The sequence below is a fragment of the Bos indicus genome, chromosome 18 (assembly GCF_029378745.1).
Source record: "Bos indicus isolate NIAB-ARS_2022 breed Sahiwal x Tharparkar chromosome 18, NIAB-ARS_B.indTharparkar_mat_pri_1.0, whole genome shotgun sequence".
NCBI lineage: Eukaryota > Metazoa > Chordata > Mammalia > Artiodactyla > Bovidae > Bos > Bos indicus.
Window position 1 is genome coordinate 61,217,346 of NC_091777.1, and position 6,371 is coordinate 61,223,716.

Consider the following 6,371-nt stretch of genomic DNA (forward strand, 5'->3'; position numbering starts at 1 on the left):
TTCTGTTTCCTCCTTCATGTGAAGTCCTTGGATAGTATATGGTAGTAGGTGATTGATGAAGCAATCCTGTTCCAATACTTATCCCAGCCAAAATTTTGGAACCAAAGTAGGGGATAAACTGGATGGGTCTTTTTGACCGCAAGTGTGCTGTCAGAGGCACCGTGAGAGTCTGGTTGTTAGGGCCAATATTCATCTGGGGAGTGAGGAAAGCTAAGGTGCAGATACCCATCCACTGATTGGGAGACATAAGTAAGCATCTGGCCCACAAACCAAGAAAAGGCCTTGATGGAGGGGCACCATATTACGTCTGTGTGAAGAAGAGTGGGCAACTCACCTTTTATAGTTTGATTATATTTGTCCCAGGCTAAATTGACTACAGCTTCAGTTCTTCCATCATTTTTAAATCATCTGGAGCCTTCTGAGTTAACTCAATTGCCCTTAAGACTTGCCCTTGTAAGGGTGGATCTTTAAGAGTTCCCAAGGCTGCTGCAATATTTCATGTTACTGGTGAAGCTAAATACCGTGGAGTTCCTAAGGATGAGCAAAGCCAGCAATCCCTGGCCAGCTGGGGGATGGTGTCCTTTAGAACGTGAAGAGTTGCGCTGAGAACCTGGTACAGATGAAGGTCTAAGGGGGAGTTAACTCTGTAACCTCAGTCATACTGCCAACAGGCAGAGGCTGATTTTTAAGGGCAAAGTTGGTCCGTGATTTCATTTGTCTGCATTATTGTCCCTGTCCAGTAGGTTTTTCCATTTATTTGGCAGACAGACAGCTGTTCTGTATTGTAACATCTACGTGGCATTTGGGGGTAGACGGAGGCCCAGGAGCATGATGGCAATGCCATGGTGTCGGGATGCCCCTGGGGTTTGGATCCTCTGGTGGGGAAAAGGTAGCAGCAGTGGGGGACATAACTGGGAAACATTTTTGGCACCAGGACCCTGGATATACATCACCTGATCTAAAAGACCGTAAGTGATCCGCCTATAGGATAGGCTATCTATACATTGTTCTAGCTGATGGTTGAATAGGCGATTTTCCAAGGGTTGACTGTAATGTTGACAGGTGCGTGATGGAGAAGGAACGGCTCCATCTGTTACGGCAAGGGACAGCAAAAGGCTCCAAAGCAGCCTGCACATAACAGGTAACTGAGCACAAGCAAAGGGTTTTCTCCCCATCTTTGGGTGGTCACCACTATAGCAACTGAGCCTATCGTGAAGGGGGGTCAGCTATACTGTGAGCAATTTAGATAGTAGGGAGAATCGATCATAAGAAACATCTAATTAGAATGAAGCTTGCCACTACAGTGAGATAACAGACGGCTAACCGCAGCTTCTGACCCAAATCCTACACTTGCGCTGTGACTGACGCTAGTCCTGTAGTGAACAGCACAGCAGTAATACCAATCAGGGATAGAGGCCAGGGTTGACAATAGAAATCCATTAATATCTGGATAGCCAGATCCTCAAGCTTCTGCTGAGCGTTGACCAGAGAGCTGCCGCAGTGTGGCTGGAGCAAGGCTAAGGAATCCTCAAGCGTCTGCCGTGCGTGGACTAGTCAGCTTCTGGAGCGACTAGAGCAGGGCTCAGCGTCTCTGGTGAGTGAGGGCTCTTGTTTTTGGAACCAGACCTTGACGGGAAATCTGGGGTCCTGAACTGTTTTCTAGCTGTCCTCATCATAGGAAGTTGCTGCCTTCTTGACTCTGGTGAGGTGGATCCAAGAGATGATGCCTGTAACTTTAACAGCAATATGGTTGCCCAGACAACCATGTGAGGGCCTGTCCCAACTAGCTGACTTGGTCATTTTCTTCCAATACTCAACCCTTACCTCATCTCCTGGCTGGTAAGCATGAACCGAATTGCCCAAAGGAATGGGTGCCCTTTCTAGGGTTCTCAGGCGATATGGTGGAAGATTTGTCCCAGGATCTGAAGGTGTTGGGACACCTCCAGGTGAGCTAGTTGTTGGGGGCTTCCCTTGAGTTTTCCTGTCACTGGGGGTTTCTCCCATATAAGATCTCAAAGGGAGAATAGCCTAAGGACTTAGGGTGCATCGGGCTTGGAGTAAAGCTTGGGGGTAACATGTCAACCCAAGAAAACTGGTCTCCTGACAGACTTTAGCTAATGTAGGGCTGAGGGTACAATTCATGCCTTCAACTTTTCCTGAGCTCTGAGGCCTGTAAGACGTGTCAAGCTTCCATTTGAGTCCCAGTGTGCAGGATAAAGTTTGGATTACCTGAGACACAAAAGCTGGCCCATTGTCAGACCCTATGGAGAGAGGCAGCCCATAACTCAGGATCATGTCTCTTTACAGGGCCTTTGCCAGTTCTCGTACCTGTTCAGTGCACGTGGGGTAGGCTTCAGCCCATCCCTAGTAGGTGTACACTACCACCAGGAAATCCTTAGAGCCCCTATAGGGCTTGACATCAGTAAAGTCCACTTCTAGATCTTCAGAGGGCAGTGTCCCAACGGTCAGCACCCCTGGGTTGTGTCTTCATCCTTGGCTGGCATTGTTCTGGGCACAAGTCACACAGTTAGGACTGATCTGAACACACAGGGCTGGGAGCTTAGAAACGAAATAGTAGCGGTCCAGTAAGCTCCCCAGCGCACTTTTTTCTAAACAAGTTTTCTTATTATGTTGTTTTACCAGCTAGATTTCTGTATTGCTGGAGACAAAGAGTCTTTGGTCTGGGAGTCTCCAGCAGCCCTCCTTTTCTTTTATTCTTCCTTCATTTACAGCCCATTGATCTTCTTCCTTGGTATATCTCGGGGATGGAGGCAATTCTGGTGCCATGAGGACTGTAAACATGCACTCGGGGCCCACTGTGGGGCTCCGTTGGGTTGCCACCTCCTTGGCAGCCTGGTCAGCCAACTAATTCCCTTTGGTGATTGGATCAGTTCCTTGCTGATGGCCTTTACTATGGATGACTGCGACTTGGGAAGGCTTCCTGAGTGCTTCTAACAGCTGAAGGATTTCTTTTTTGTTTTTTAATCTCCTTTCCTCCCGCTGTCAATAGTCCCTTTTCTTGATAAAGGGCTCCATGTACATGTAAGTAGCAAAGGCATACCTTCCCTGGGTGTAGATGTTGACTTCTTTCCCTTCGTGTGCTCAGTGCCAAGGAGAGTGCACAGAGTTCCGCCCGCTGTGCTGCCCACCCTTGTGGCCCGGCCTCTGCCTTCCTATCTCGTCAGTTGCTGTTACGCCAGAGCCTGCTTTGTGCTGCCCATCTTGGATGAAACTGCTTCTGTCAGTGAACAGGTCCAGTTCTGGGTTCTAGAAGGGAATGCCCATCAGGTGCAGCCTGCTCGAGTAAATCTCAACTATGTGCTCCTCACAGTTACGATCGGGGTTCCTATTCCGTAGGGAAAAAGTGGTGGGGTTCAGTGTCGGCACAGTCTCGAGTTGGACCCGTGGGTTCTTGCAAAGCAGTTCTTGATAGTGAATCCTCCTGGAGTTGGCCAGCCACTTGTGTGCCCTTTCATCAGGGCAGTAACAGGATGGGGAACCTTTGCATTTACATTTGGTCCTAGTGTAAGCTTACCTGCTTCTCTGGCCAGAATCACAGTGGCAGCTAATGCCCGGAGGCATTGCGGCCGTCCCGTGACCACTGGATCCAGTGCTTTGCACAGGCATGAGACTGGGCGCAGATTGGCCCAACTGCATGTGTGAGGATCCCCAGTTCAGTGTGATTTTTTTCATGTACAAAGAGGGTCAAGTCCCATGTCTCATCTGGCAGCCCTAATGATGGAACGCTCCTCAGTTCAGTTCAGTTCAGTTCAGTTGCTCAGTCATGTCCAACTCTTTGCGACTCCATGAATCGCAGCACGCCCGGCCTCCTTGTCCATCACCAACTCCCAGAGTTCACTCAGACTCACGTCCATTGAGTCGGTGATGCCATCCAGCATTCTCATCCTCTGTCGTCCCCTTTTCCTCTTGCCCCCAATCCCTCCGAGCATCAGAATCTTTTCCAGTGAGTCAACTCTTCGCATGAGGTGCCCAAAGTACTGGCGTTTCAGCTTAAGCATCATTCCTTCCAAAGAAAACCCAGAGCTGATCTCCTTGCAGTCCAAGGGACTCTCAAGAGTCTTCTCCAACACCACAGTTCAAAAGTATCAATTCTTTGGTGCTCAGCCTTCTTCACAGTCCAACTCTCACATCCATACATGACCACTGGAAAAACCAGAGCCTTGACTGGACGGACCTTTGTTGGCAAAGTAATGTCTCTGCTTTTGAATATGTTATCTGCTGCTGCTGCTAAGTCGCTTCAGTCCTGTCCGACTCTGTGCGATCCAATAGATGGCATCCCACCAGGCTCTGCTGTCCCTGGGATTCTCCAGGCAAGAACACTGGAGTGCCTTGCCATTTCTTTCTCCAATGCATGAAAGTGAAAAGTGAAAAGTGAAAGTGAAGTCGCTTAGTTGTGTCCCACTCTTAGCGACCCAGTGGACTAGAGCCTACCAGGCTCCTCCATCCATGGAATTTTCCAGGCAAGAGTACTGGAGTGAGGTGCCATTGCCTTCTTCGGAATATGTTATCTAGGTTGGTCATAACTTTTCTTCCAAGGAGTAAGCGTCTTTTAATTTCATAGCTGTAATCACCATCTGCAGTGATTTTGGGGCCCCAAAAATAAAGTCTGACACTGTTCCCACTGTTTCCCCATCTATTTCCCTTGAAGTGATGGGACCAGATGCCATGATCTTCGTTTTCTGAATGTTGAGCTTTAAGCCAACTTTTTCACTCTCCTCTTTCACCTTCATCAAGAGGCTTTTGAGCTCCTCTTCACTTTCTGCCATAAGGATGGTGTCATCTGGATATCTGAGGTTATTGATATTTTTCACAGTGATCTTGATTCGAGCTTGTGCTTGGGTTTTTATTGAGACCAAGGCAACCCTTCCTGGGGTGGTGGTGGGGGTCGGTTCCCTGACTTTCAGTTTGTTCAGTGGGAGTTCCGGGTATGGGGCCAAAGGAGGAAGACAGGAGGGAGCTGAAGGTTTCACAGTCAAGTCTATACTCTTAGGACATTAGTCCGGCATACCTCGCAGAGAGAAAAAGGCCAACACATATGCTACTTCTACCCATGTCCCCTGTTTTCTACAGAACCGGTCTAATTGTGAAACAGTAGTATAATTCAGAGACCCTCCAACCGGTCACCGTTTGCCATCCTCCCACGGATACCGTGGCCATGCAGTATCACATAGGAAGATCAGGCGTGTCTTCTTTAAGCTCTGGGGATCAAATCTATCCCAATTTTTCAGGATACAGTTCAAAGGAGTGAGGCTTGAATTGTTAGCTCCCATCTATAGGAGAGAAAAAAGGAACAAGCACCATACCAGAGGCATCCCTCCTTGCTCTAGAGAGGGGTGTAGACAGACGTTACACCAAAGCTTTCCTTTCCTGGTGGGACTTAGTCTGTCCCTAACAACGCAGGGGCCGTACTTGTCCCTCCTGGTTCTACCACCAAGATGGGCTGGAGATGCACCAGGGGTAGACCTGATGGCATCTCAGACTTATGCCCAGTTACTCACCATTAAAACCTTGCTTGCCTCTGATGCCACCTGGGGTGCAATCAGAGTAACCTTCAGGAATGCCTCCCAAGCTAAGACCGCTTTGGGAAACATTCGTCACCTGAGTGCGTGTGCACAACCCTGAGTATATTCCTGACCACAGTAAGACCAAACGATACGAACATAAAGCTGAGATGTCCCTTCCGAGCATCACCACACCAGTATGAGCGATAGCAAAAGAGATGGGCAACGGCTCGCCAGTGAGGAAAAACTGATTTTTGTTCTCATTAGGGCCAGTCTTTCCAGTTCATTCTCACAGATTCCACAGAAAGAATAAGGAGTCGGGACAAAAGCTACTGGAAAGCCGCCTCTGGTCCACTAACAGCTAGTGTTGCCAAAGGAAGAAACCCATTGCACCTCCAATCTGAGTAACCTTTAACTTCAGATACTCATGGAGCTAGAGCTCCATCTAGCTTCCTGACTTTCCATACCTAGCGAGGCTAGGCGCTTCCTGACTACCAATCCAAGCTGGAGAGCTAAGTAACACTACACAGTAATGGCATAGATCACAAGCCCCTTGAAAGTCTAGGATCTGGCAGATTGGTTAAGAGTTCTAGTTCCCAAGAAATCATGAAGTGATCAGAGACTGGAAAGTTTGACCAAGAAATGAGAGTTCGATCCACACACTTTGCCCATTTCTAGTCATTGCCCGAAGGAGACACTGGGTGCCTCTTGGCATTGGCATGTTGGTACAGGTTTCTGCCATAGCCATATGAGGTCACCGAGAACTGCAGATCAGGGCTCCTCAGTTGATTCACGCAAGGTATCTCATTCATTCCCACAAGCACACTGTAGAGCTAGTGAAGTATAGCA